Source organism: Panulirus ornatus, chromosome 10 (assembly GCF_036320965.1).
Source record: "Panulirus ornatus isolate Po-2019 chromosome 10, ASM3632096v1, whole genome shotgun sequence".
Taxonomy (NCBI): Eukaryota; Metazoa; Arthropoda; class Malacostraca; order Decapoda; family Palinuridae; genus Panulirus; species Panulirus ornatus.
Window position 1 is genome coordinate 37,466,527 of NC_092233.1, and position 15,161 is coordinate 37,481,687.

At 44.4% G+C, this 15,161-nt stretch overlaps 1 protein-coding gene across 4 annotated transcripts in view; it reads right to left on the minus strand.

Moving 5' to 3' along the window:
* Positions 1–15,161, minus strand: part of LOC139750907 (protein brunelleschi-like) — a 459,160-nt gene that overhangs the window by 160,663 nt on the left and 283,336 nt on the right. The window contains exon 1 of one of the 4 annotated variants that reach the window (XM_071665795.1): positions 11,218–11,346. The exons of the other annotated variants lie outside the window; for them this stretch is intronic. The gene's annotated coding sequence lies outside the window, so the exon portion shown is untranslated. Of the gene's footprint in view, positions 1–11,217; positions 11,347–15,161 lie in introns of those variants that run through there. 4 annotated transcript variants of the gene reach the window in all.

Below are 15,161 nucleotides of genomic sequence, written 5' to 3' on the forward strand. Positions count from 1 at the left end.
CCCAACATGATAGTACGTTATGAAGCGTCCCATCCCAACATGATAATAAGTTATGAAGCGTCCCATCCCAACATAGGTTATGAAGCGTCCCGTCCCAACATAAGTTATGAAGCGTCCCATCCCAACATAAGTTATGAAGCGTCCCATCCCAACATAAGTTATGAAGCGTCCCATCCCAACATAAGTTATGAAGCGTCCCATCCCAACATAAGTTATGAAGCGTCCCATCCCAACATAGGTTATGAAGCGTCCCGTCCCAACATAAGTTATGAAGCGTCCCATCCCAACATAAGTTATGAAGCGTCCCATCCCAACATAAGTTATGAAGCGTCCCATCCCAACATAAGTTATGAAGCGTCCCATCCCAACATAAGTTATGAAGCGTCCCATCCCAACATAAGTTATGAAGCGTCCCATCCCAACATAGGTTATGAAGCGTCCCGTCCCAACATAAGTTATGAAGCGTCCCATCCCAACATACGTTATGAAGCGTCCCATCCCAACATAAGTTATGAAGCGTCCCATCCCAACATAAGTTATGAAGCGTCCCATCTCAACATAAGTTCTGAAGCGTCCCATCCCAACATACGTTATGAAGCGTCCCATCCCAACATAAGTTATGAAGCGTCCCATCCCATCATAAGTTATGAAGCGTCCCATCCCAACATAAGTTATGAAGCGTCCCATCCCAACACCTGCAAACATCATTATGTGTTAATCATCACAATATATAACCATATATACGTATGTGTTGTGTGTGATCATCATCCGCTCCCTCATACATCAATGTTTTCTAACACCAACATTCGAATGTACCTTCACATTCTGACTCTTGGTAATTCAATAAATTATTTCTAATATCATTATTATTGAAGAGGGCTAATGGGGAGGTAAGAACAAGTAGTGGTGATGTGAGGAGGAGATGGAGTGAGTATTTTGAAGGTTTGTTGAATGTGTTAGATGACAGAGTGGCAGATGTAGGGTGTTTTGGTCGAGGTGGTGTGCGAAGAGAGGATTAGGGTGAATGGTTTGGTAAACAGAAAAGAGGTAGTGAAAGCTTTGCGGAAGATGAAAGCCGGCAAGGCGGCGGGTTTGGATGGTATTGCAGTGGACTTACATATATATAAAAAAAAAAAAGGGGATGACTGTGTTGTTGACTGACTGGTGATTATATTCAATGTATGTATGGCTCATGGTGAAGTGCCTGAGGATTGGCGGAATGCATACATAGTACCATTGTATAAAGGCAAAGGGGATAAAGGTGAGTGTTCAAATTACAGAGTAATTATACGGGAGGGTACTGATTGAGAGGGTGAAAGCGTGTACAGAGCATCAGATTGGGGAAGAGCAGTGTGGTTTTAGAAGTGGTAGAGGATGTGTGGATCAGGTGTTTGCTTTGAAGAATGTATGTGAGAAATACTTAGAAAAGCAAATGGATTTGTATGTAGCATTTATGGATCTGGAGAAGGAATATTATAAAGCTGATAGAGATGCTCTGTGGAAGGTATCAAGAGTGTGGGAGGCAAGTTACTAGAAGCAGTGAAAAGTTTTTATCAAGGATGTAAGGCATGTGTGCGAGTAGGAAGAGAGGAAGGTGATTGGTTCCCAGCGAATGTCGGCTTGCGGCAGAGGTGCGTGATGTATCCAAGGTCGTTTAATCTGTTTATAGATGGGGTTGTTAGGGAGGTGAATGCAAGAGTTTTGGAGAGGGGGCAAGCATGCAGTCTGTTGTGGATGAGAGGGCTTGGGAAGTGAGTCAGTTGTTCGCTGATGATACAGCCCCGGTGGCAGATTCGGGTGAGAAACTGCAGAAGCTGGTGACTGAGTTTGGTGAAGTGTGTGAAAGAAGAAAGCTGAGAGTATACGTGAATAAGAGCAAGGTTATTAGGTACAGTAGGGTTGAGGGACAAATCAATTGGGAGGTAAGTTTGAATGGTGAAAAATTGGAGGAAGTGGTTTTAGATATCTGGGAGTGGATTTGGTAGCGGATGGAACAATGGAAGCGGAAGTGAGTCACAGGGTGGGGAAGGGGGCGAAGGTTCTGGGAGCGTTGAAAAATGTGTGGAAGACGAGAACATTATCTCGGAAAGCAAAAATGGGTATGGTTGAAGGAATAGTGGTTCCACCAACATTATATGGTTGCGAGGCGTGGGCTATAGATAGGGTTGTGCGGAGGAGGGTGGATGCGTTGGAAATGAGATGTTTGAGGACAATATGTGGTGTGAGGTGGTTTGATCGAGTAAGTAATGAAAGGGTAAGAGAGATGTGTGATAATAAAGACAGTGTGGCTGAGAGAGCAGAAGAGTGTGTATTGAAATGGTTTGATCACATGGAGAGAATGAGTGAGAAAAGACTGACAAAGAGGATATATGTGTCAGAGGTGGAGGGAACGAGGAGAAGTGGGAGACCAAATTGGAGGTGAAAGATGGAGTGAAGAAGGCTTTGAGCAATCGGGGCCTGAACATGAAGGAGGGTGAAAGGCGTGCAAGGAATAGAGTGAATTGGAACGACGTGGTATATACATGTGGTATATACATATACGTCCACACACGCAAATATACATACCTATACATCTCAATGTATACATATATATACATATATATACATATGTATGTATACATATATATACATATATAAGGGAGTAATTGCTTATCATCATACTGGAGTAAGGGAGTAATTGCTTATCATCATACAGGAGTAAGGGATTAATTGTTTATCATCATACAGAAGGGAGTAATTGCTTATCATCATACAGAAGGGAGTAATTGCTTATCATCATACAGAAGGAAGGGAATAATTGCTTATCATCATACAGAAGGAAGGGAGTAATTGCTTATCATCATACAGCAGGAAGGGAGTAATTGCTTATCATACAGAAGGGAGTAATTGCTTATCATCACACAGAAGGGAGTAATTGCTTATCATCATACAGAAGGGAGTAATTGCTTATCATCACACAGAAGGGAGTAATTGCTTATCATCATACAGGAGTAAGGGAGTAATTGCTTATCATCATACAGGAGTAAGGGAGTAATTGCTTATCATCATACAGGAGTAAGGGAGTAATTGCTTATCATCATACAGAAGGAAGGGAGTAATTGCTTATCATCATACAGGGAAGGGAGTAATTGCTTATCATCATACAGGAGTAAGGGAGTAATTGCTTATCATCATACAGAAGGGAGTAATTGCTTATCATCATATAGAAGGGAGTAATTGCTTATCATCATACAGAAGGGAGTAATTGCTTATCATCATACAGGAGTAATTGCTTATCACACAGGAGTAAGGGAGTAATTGCTTATCGTCACACAGGAGTAAGGGAGTAATTGCTTATCATCACAGGAGTAAGGGAGTAATTGCTTATCATCATACACGAGTAAGGGAGTAATTGCTTATCATCACACAGGAGTAAGGGAGTAATTGCTTATCATCACACGGGAGTAAGGGAGTAATTGCTTATCATTACAGGAGTAATTGCTTATCATCATACAGGAGTAAGGGAGTAATTGCTTATCATCATACAGGAGTAAAGGAGTAATTGCTTATCATCACACTGGAGTAAGGGAGTAATTGCTTATCATCATAAAGGAGTAATTGCTTATCATCATAAAGGGAGTAATTGCTTATCATCACACAGGAGTAAGGGAGTAATTGCTTATCATCACACAGGAGTAAGGGAGTAATTGCTTATCATCATACAGGAGTAATTGCTTATCATCACACAGGAGTAAGGGAGTAATTGCTTATCATCACACAGGAGTAAGGGAGTAATCGCTTATCATCATACAGGAGTAATTGCTAATCATCACACAGGAGTAAGGGAGTAATTGCTTATCATCACACAGGAGTAAGGGAGTAATTGCTTATCAACATACAGGAGTAATTGCTTATCATCACACAGGAGTAAGGGAGTAATTGCTTATCATCATACAGGAGTAATTGCTTATCATCACACAGGAGTAAGGGAGTAATTGCTTATCATCACACAGGAGTAAGGGAGTAATTGCTTATCATCACACAGGAGTAAGGGAGTAATTGCTTATCATCACACAGGAGTAAGGGAGTAATTGCTTATCATCATACAGGAGTAAGGGAGTAATTGCTTATCATCACTCAGGAGTAGATTGCTTATCATCACACAGGAGTAAGGGAGTAATTGCTTATCATCATACAGGAGTAAGGGAGTAATTGCTTATCATCACACAGGAGTAAGGGAGTAATTGCTTATCATCACACAGGAGTAAGGGAGTAATTGCTTATCATCACACAGGAGTAAGGGAGTAATTGCTTATCATCACTCAGAGTAAGGAGTAATTGCTTATCATCACACAGGAGTAAGGGAGTAATTGCTTATCATCATACAGGAGTAAGGGAGTAATTGCTTATCATCACACAGGAGTAAGGGAGTAATTGCTTATCATCACACAGGAGTAAGGGAGTAATTGCTTATCATCACACAGGAGTAAGGGAGTAATTGCTTATCATCACACAGGAGTAAGGGAGTAATTGCTTATCATCACACAGGAGTAAGGGAGTAATTGCTTATCATCATACAGGAGTAATTGCTTATCATCACACAGGAGTAAGGGAGTAATTGCTTATCATCACACAGGAGTAAGGGAGTAATTGCTTATCATCACACAGGAGTAAGGGAGTAATTGCTTATCATCACACAGGAGTAAGGGAGTAATTGCTTATCATCACACAGGAGTAAGGGAGTAATTGCTTATCATCACACAGGAGTAAGGGAGTAATTGCTTATCATCATACAGGAGTAAGGGAGTAATTGCTTATCATCACACAGGAGTAAGGGAGTAATTGCTTATCATCACACAGGAGTAAGGGAGTAATTGCTTATCATCATACAGGAGTAAGGGAGTAATTGCTTATCATCACACAGGAGTAAGGGAGTAATTGCTTATCATCATACAGGAGTAAGGGAGTAATTGCTTATCATCATACAGGAGTAAGGAGTAATTGCTTATCATCACACAGGAGTAAGGGAGTAATTGCTTATCATCATACAGGAGTAAGGGAGTAATTGCTTATCATCACACAGGAGTAAGGGAGTAATTGCTTATCATCACACAGGAGTAAGGGAGTAATTGCTTATCATCATATAGGAGTAATTGCTTATCATCACTCAGGAGTAAGAGAGTAATGGTTACTACATATACCGCTACATAACACGTACTACATTTCCTCCTACCACAGAGTTTGCTACACCAGTCTAATGATTTACCACTTGGTATATTCTGTAACTATTCTCTTGGTAAGGTTCTCGTTGGACTGGTTAATTCTTCCCTAGGTCAAAACTGAGCAATATCAACTTCCTCTTCTCTCGTGAGGAATTTGAATATTTGGTCGAATATTTCTCTATTGTAAACACGAAGAAGTAGACGTGATACCTCTGGCAGTCCTGTACGAGTAGAGTCAACGCAAGACGTGCTATTATTACCTGTACCACGACCAGTTACATAATGTAACCTGTACCACGACCAGTTACATAATGTAACCTGTACCACGACCAGTTACATAATGTAACCTGTACCACGACCAGTTACATAATGTAACCTGTACCACAACCAGTTACATAATGTAACCTGTACCACAACCAGTTACATAATGTAACCTGTACCACAACCAGTTACATAATGTAACCTGTACCACGACCAGTTACATAATGTAACCTGTACCACGACCAGTTACATAATGTAACCTGTACCACGACCAGTTACATAATGCAACCTGTACCACGACCAGTTACATAATGTAACCTGTACCACGACCAGTTACATAATGTAACCTGTACCACGACCAGTTACATAATGCAACCTGTACCACGACCAGTTACATAATGTAACCTGTACCACGACCAGTTACATAATGTAACCTGTACCACGACCAGTTACATAATGTAACCTGTACCACGACCAGTTACATAATGTAACCTGTAACCTACAATTTTCTTCCGGCCTTCTTTTAACCGCTTGTCCATTATGTATTTCCTATGTGGCCATGTTATGGACATGACGTGTTTAGACATGTGTCATAACCATGTCTCGCATGTGATGTAATTCTGACCCTCCCATGTGATACTATGAAGGTCAACATGTGCACATTATGCTCCGGGTTCGTGGCACCATCATCCTACGTCACAGCACTGTACCCATCCACCGTACGCTCCACAAACATGATCACACAAATGCTTTCTGTACAATTAGATGTCACAATCCTTGATGTGAAACACTGGACACATTCTGTCTGGAATATTATGACACCCCCAGCCACATACTGGTGAGTCTTCATGAGCAAATACTCCCCCCCCCCCCACACCACCACCTCCTCACAGATATTTACGTCCTCATGAGGGACACTGTGTGGTCGTAGCTCTCCTGGGACGGACTGAGCGTGAGTAAATAATGAGTAAGTGTGAGCGGTGGCTACCTCCGAGCGGTATGTATGGCGTAACATACCTCACATCTCCTACCTTGTGAGGTGAAGGTCGCCTGCTGCCCGCCACCCTCACACCTCACCACCGCCCGAAACATGACCCGACTGGACATGATGTGCCTCACTCATCAACATGACCCTACTGGACCACATGATGCGCCTCACTCATCAACATAACCCTACTGGACTACATGATGTGCCTCACCCACCAACATGACCCTACTGGACCACATGATGCGCCTCACTCATCATGACCCTACTAGACCACATGATGTGCCTCACTCATCAACATGACCCTACTGGACCACATAATGTGCCTCACTCATCAACATGACCCTACTGGACCACATGATGTGCCTCACTCATCATGACCCTACTAGACCACATGATGTGCCTCACTCATCAACATGACCCTATTGGACCACATGATGCGCCTCACTCATCAACATGAACCTACTGGACCACATGGTGTGCCTCACTCATCATAACCCTACTAGACCACATGATGTGCCTCACTCATCAACATGACCATAATGGACCACATAATGTGCCTCACTCATCAACATGACCCTACTGGAACACATGAGGTGCCTCACTCATCAACATGACCCTACTGGACTACATGATGTGCCTCACTCATCAACATGACCATACTGGACCACATGATGTGCCTCACTCATCAACATGACTCTACTGGACCACATGGTGTGCCTCACTCGTCATGACCCTACTAGACCACATGATGTGCCTCACTCATCAACATGACCCTACTAGACCACATGATGTGCCTCACTCAACATGACCCTACTAGACCACATGATGTGCCTCACTCATCAACATAACCCTACTGGACCACATGATGTGCCTCACCTATCAACATGACCCTACTGGACCACATGACGTGCCTCACTCATCAACATGACCCTGCTGGACACATGATGTGCCTCACTCATCAACATGACCCTACTGGACAACATGATGTGCCTCACTCATCAACATGACCCTACTGGACAACATGATGTGCTTCACTCATCAACATGACCCTACTGGATCACAAGATGTGTCTCACTCATCAACATGACCCGACTGGACCACATGATGTGCCTCACTCATCAACATGACCCAACTGGACCACATGATGTGCCTCACTCATCAACATGACCCTACTGGACCACATGATGTGCCTCACTCATCAACATGACCCTACTGGACCACATGATGCGCCTCACACATCAACGTGACCCTACCAGATCACATGATGTGCCTCACCCATCATGACCCTACTAGACTACATGATGCGCCTCACTCACCAACATGACCCTACTGGACCACATATTGCGCCTCACTCATCAACATGACCCTACTGGATCACATGATGTGCCTCACTCATCAACATGACCCTACTGGACCACATGATGTGCCTTACTCATCAACATGACCCTACTGGACCACATGATGTGCCTTACTCATCAACATGACCCTACTGGACAACATGATGTGCCTCACTCATCATGACTGTTGGACCACATAATGTGCCTCACTCATCAACATGGCCCTACTGGACAACATGATGTGCCTCACTCATCAACATGACTCTACTGGACCACATGATGTGCCTCACTTATCAACATGACCCTACTGGACCACATGGTGTGCCTCACTCTTCAGCATGACCCTACTGGACCACATGATGTGCCTAACTTATCAACATGACCCTACTGGACCACATGATGTGCCTCACTCATCAACATGACCCTACTGGACCACATGATGTGCCTCACTCATCAACATGACCCTACTAGACACATGATGTGCCTCACTCATCAACATGACCCTACTGGACCACATGATGTGCCTCACTCATCAACATGACTCGACCGGACCACATGATGTGTCTCACTCATCAACCTGACCCTACTGGACCACATGATGTGCCTCACTCATTAACATGACCCTACTGGACCACATGATGTGTCTCAATCAACATAACCCTACTGGACCACATGATGCGCCTCACTCATCAACATGACCCTACTGACCACATGATGTGCCTCACTCATCAACATGACCCTACTAGACATGATGCGCCTCACTCATCAACATGACCCTACTGGACCATATGATGTGCCTCACTCATCAACATGACCCTACTGGAGAACATGATGTGCCTCATTCATCAACATGACCCTACTGGACCACATAATGTACCCCATTCATCATGACTCTACTGGACCACATGATGTGCCTCACTATCAACATAACCCTGCTGGACCACAGGATGTGCCCCACTCATCAACATGACCCTACTGGACCACATGATGTGCCTCACTCATCAAAATGAACCTACTGAACCATATGATGCGCCTCACTCATCAACATGACCCTACTGAACCACATGATGCGCCTCACTAATACACATGACCCTACTGGACCATATAATGTGCCTCCCTCATCAACATGACCCTAGTGGACCACATGATGTGTGTCTCATGAACATGACCCTACTGGACCATATGATGTGCCTCTCATCAACATGATCATACTGGACCACATGCGCCTCACTCATCAACATCACCCTACTGAACCACATGATGTGCCTCACTCATCAAAATGACCCTACTAGACCACATGATTTGCCTCACTCATCAACATAACCCGACTGGATCACACGGTGTGCCTCACTCATCATGATCCTACAGGACCACATGATGTGCCTCACTCATCATGATCCTACCGGACCACATGATGTGCCTCACTCATCAACATGACCATAATGGACCACATAATAAGCCTCATTCATCAACATGACCCTACTGGACCACATGATGTGCCTCACTCATAACATGACCCAACTGAACCACATGATGTACCTCACTCATCAACATGACCCTATTGGACCACATGATGCACCTCACTCATCAACATGACCCTACTGGACCACATGATGCACCTCACTCATCAACATGACCCTACTGGACCACATAATGTGCCTAACTCATCAACATGACCCTACTGGACAGCATGATGTGCCTCACTCATCAACACGACCCTACTGGACCACATGATGTGCCTCACTCATCAACATGACCCTACTGGATCACATGATGTCCCTCACTCATCAACATGACCCTACTGAACCACATGATGTGCCTCACTCACCAACATGACTCTACTAGACCACATAATGTGCCCCTCATCAACATGACCCTACTGGACCACATGATGTGCATCACTCATCAACATAACCCTACTGGATCACATGATGTGCCTCACCAACATGACTCTACTAGACCACATAATGTGTCTCACTCATCAACATGACGCTACTGGACCACATGATGTACCCCTCATCAACATGACCCTACTGGACCACATGATGTGCCCCACTTATCAACATGACCCTACTGGACAACATGATGTGCCTCACTCATCAACATGACCCTACTGGACCACATGATGTGTCTCACTCATCAACATGACCCTACTGGACCACATGATGTGCCTTACTCATCAACATGGCCCGACTGGACCACATGATGCGCCTCACTCATCAAAATGACCCTACTGGACCACATGTGCCTCACTCATCAACATGACCCTACTGAACCACATGATGCGCCTCACTCATCAACATGACCCTACTGGACAACATGATGTGCCTCACTCATCAACATGACCCTACTGGACCACATGATGTGCCTCACTCATCAACATGAACCTACTGGACCACATGATGTGCCTCACTTATCAACATGACCCTACTGAACCACATGATGTGCCTCACTCATCACCATGACTCTACTGGACCACATGATGCGCCTCTCATCAAAATGACCCTACTGGACCACATGATGTGCCTCACTCATCAACATGACCCTACTGGACCACATGATGTGCCTCACTTATCAACATGACCCTACTGGACCACATGATGTGCCTCACTCATCACCATGACTCTACTGGACCATATGAAGTGCGTCACTCATCACCATGACCCTACTGGACCACATGATGTGCCTCACTCATCACCATGACTCTACTGGACCATATGAAGTGCGTCACTCATCACCATGACCCTACTGGACCACATGATGTGCCTCACTTATCAACATGACCCTACTGGACAACATGTGTGCCTCACTTATCACCAAGACCCTAGTGAATCACATGATGTGCCTCACTCATCACCATGACCCTACTGGACCACATGATGTGCCTCACTTATCAACATGACCCTACTGGACCACATTATGTGCCCCTCATCACCATGACCCTACTGGACCACATGATGTGCCTCACTTATCAACATGACCCTACTGGACCACATGATGTGCCTCACTTATCACCATGACCCTACTGGACCACATGATGTGCCTCACTTATCACCATGACCCTAGTGAATCACATGATGTGCCCCACTTATCAACATGACCCTACTGGACAACATGATGTGCCTCACTCATCAACATGACCCTACTGGACCACATGATGTGCCTCACTCATCAACATGACCCTACTGGACCACATGATGTGCCTTACTTATCACCATGACCCGACTGAACCACACGATGTGCCTCACTCATCACCATGACCCTATTGGACCACATGATGTGCCTCACTCATCACCATGACCCTACTGGACCACATGATGAGCCTCACTCATCAACATGACCCTATTGGACCACATGATGTGCCTCACTCATCAAGTGCCAACACAACCAGATACAGGAACGGATCACAAGATGAGGATAATGAACTTACCATGATGTTTGTTACCAGGCAGGATGCGAGTCGTGATGCAGGTCACTGTGCAACGCACAAGATGTTAAGATAAACCAGAGGCTTCCTGCTGGTGTGTCAGCCGTCGGACCTACACCAACTGGCAGCCACCCCAACATCCGGCCAAGGACTGTTTGACTTATCGTCCACACGGTCGCCATAACATGTACATGTTACCTTTAACATTACCATGGTGCGGCTTTATGACACGAACGCCTGGGACGGCACACACCAGGTACGTTCTGGAGGGAGCAATGGTCTTCACAGGATGACTCTAAACTGTCTGTTGCCAGTGATCCAGGACAATACACCATCATCATCATCATCAGCAGGAGGAGGAAGGTTCCTCTGGTCCCTTGTACAAGAAAGGTCCTCCCTCCACCGCCTGTATGGTAGGTACACCAGACTAACTGTACACCAGACACATGTAGTTATCAAACATAAACTACCGACGACTTATGTCAACTCGACGCTTGATACACACTCTACGGTGATATAATCAATCAGATATCAACCATTATCAACGGTATGGTCTACCACACTTCAACTGTACGGTCCAGCAGACATCAAGTGTACAAGGCACCAACCATCAATGATACGGTCCACCAGTTATCAAAAGAATGACCAACCAGACATCAACTGTAGTTCCACAAGAAATCAACAGTACAGTGTACCAGACATTAACAGTATGGTCTACTGGTCTACCATACATCAATTGTACCATCCATCAAAATCATCTGTTGGGTCCAAGAGACATCAATTGTATAATACAACAGACATCAATCGTGGACCAAAAGGCATCAGCGACTTGACATCAACTGTACTGTCGACCAGATATCAACTATAGGATCCATCAATTATCAACAACAATGGTCTGCCAGATACCAACACCCCCAGCACAATTGACTGGTCCAGTACCATGGCAGTTACTGTTGCAATGCTGCTGAAGCAGGAGTTGTGGGAGGGTGTGAATGTAATGAAGTGAGGTGTAGATTGATGTGGGTAAATATGAGATCATGAAAGGCAAGTTTTGGGAGTTGTGTGCTGAGTAAGGACTGATGACTGGGATACCTGACGTATAAAGACGGACATACACAAGTATACGTATGCCAGCAGGCCAGCGGGAATTATTGGATTACAAACTAAGTGATAAGCGAGCGGACGTGGAAAGTAATCTTGGATGTGGATGTGGTGATAGGTGCAGCTGGTGATATGTCTGATCATTACGAGGGTGAAGATTTGTATTGGTTTTCGGAAAATAGGAAACGATATGGGTGAGAAGAGGATGGGGAAATTAAGTGAGCGAGGAAAAGACTATTGTACGAAGAATTGCCAGGAGAGATTGAGCGTAGAATGGCAAAAAATGAGATTAAAAGAAGTGAGGAGAGTAGGTGAGGAATGGGAGGGATGTAGGGAAGCTGTGATAGGCATGTGCAAGAGAAGTGAATGGAATGTGGGATGAGGGCTGGTGAGAAAGGATAGTGAATGGTGGGATGATGAAGTTGTTTGTGAAAGAGAAAAGACAGGAATATGGATATCTTAAAGAAAGGAATGCAATGATTGGGAGATGTACAAGAGAAAGTGACAGGAGGTCAAGAAAAAGGCGCGGATATATTAAGATGGCAAATACGAGTTGGCAAGAATGATGATCAGTAAACTTCTGAGAGAATAAGCTGTGTGGGAAGGAGGTTAATATTGCGACACAAACAAGAGAACATGGGTGAAGGGGCAAATGGGGAAGTAGTTACAAAAAGTGATGAGGTTAGAGGGAAATGGAAGGAGTAATTTGAAGAATCATTTAATGTGTTTGAAATAGGCAGAAATAGGATGTTTGGGTCAGAGAACATGTGAAGTGAGAGAGTTATGAAAAATGGTATGGTGGAGAGGTGGTGAAAGTCTTGCCTCAGGTGAAACGTGGCAAGGCGGCTGGAGTGGATGGTACTGTAGTTGAAACTATTAAGAAAGGGGATGACGTGTTTATGATTGGTTAGTCAAGATTTTTAGTGTAGGTACGAATCATGGCGAGGTGGCAGAGGACTGGCGGATATGCTCGTAAAGCGTCATGGTATAAAGATAAAGGGGACAAGTGTGAGTGTTCGAACTACAGAGGCGTAAGTTTGCTGAGTGTACCTGGTAAGCTGTACGGGAGAAGGATCACTGAGAGGGTGAAGACATGTACGTGGCATGAGACTAGGGATGAACAATGTCGTCTCAGGAGTTGTAGAGGATGTGTGGATCAGGTGTTTGCTTTATGGAATACGTAAGAGAAATAACAACATAACATAAACGTGCCATCTATGGATCTGGGAAAAGCATATGACAGATCTGAAAGAGATACGTTATGGAAAGTCTTCTGAATATACGATGCACGTGGACGGAGCCTCCTACATACACATACTCAACACAGCAGCCATCACAATCGTTCATCATGCACGTGAATATGAATGCACGTGACGGAGTCTCCTACATACACATCCTCAACACAGCTGCCATCACAAACGTTCATCATGCACGTTAATATGATGCCACGTGACGGAGCCTCTACATACACATCTCAACACAGCAGCCATCACAACGTTTATGATGCACGTTATATGATGCACGTGAATATGATGCACGTGACGGAGGCTCCTACATACACATACTCAACACGGCAGCCATCACAAACGTTTATGATGCACGTGACGGAGTCTCTACATACACATCCTCAACACAGCTGCCATCACAAACGTTTATGATGCACGTTATATGATGCACGTGAATATGATGCACGTGAATATGATGCACGTGACGAAGCCTCCTACATACACATCCTCAAACAGCAGCCATCACAACGTTTATGATGCACGTTAATATGATGCACGTTATATGATGCACGTGAATATGAATGCACGTGACGGAGCCTCCTACATAACATCCTCAACACAGCAAGCCATCACAAACGTTTATGATGCCGTTAATATGATGCACGTGAATATGATGCACGTGAATATGATGCACGTGAATATGATGCACGTGAATATGATGCACGTGAATATGATGCACGTGAATATGATGCACGTGAATATGATGCACGTGAATATGATGCACGTGAATATGATGCACGTGAATATGATGCACGTGAATATGATGCACGTTATATGATGCACGTGAATATGATGCACGTGAATATGATGCACGTGAATATGATGCACGTGAATATGATGCACGTGAATATGATGCACGTGAATATGATTGCACGTGACGGAGCTCCTACATACACATCCTCAACACAGCAAGCCATCACAAACGTTTATGATGCCGTTAATATGATGCACGTGAATATGATGCACGTGAATATGATGCACGTGAATATGAATGCACGTGACGGAGGCTCCTACATACACATCTCAACACAGCAGCCATCACAAACGTTCATCATGCACGTGAATATGATGCACGTGAATATGATGCACGTGAATATGATGCACGTGAATATGATGCACGTGACGGAGGCTCCTACATACACATTCTCAACACAGCAGCCATCACAACGTTTATGATGCACGTGACGGAGGCTCCTACATACACATACTCAACACGGCAGCCATCACAAACGTTTATGATGCACGTTAATATGATGCACGTGAATATGATGCACGTGAATATGATGCACGTGAATATGATGCACGTGAATATGATGCACGTGAATATGATGCACGTGAATATGATGCACGTGAATATGATGCACGTGAATATGATTGCACGTGACGGAGCTCCTACATACACTTCCTCAACACAGCAGCATCACAAACGTTTATGATACACGTTAATATGATGCACGTTAATATGATGCACGTGACGAAGCCTCCTACATACAACATCCTCAACACAGCTGCCATCACAAACGTTTATGATGCACGTTAATATGATGCCACGTGACGGAG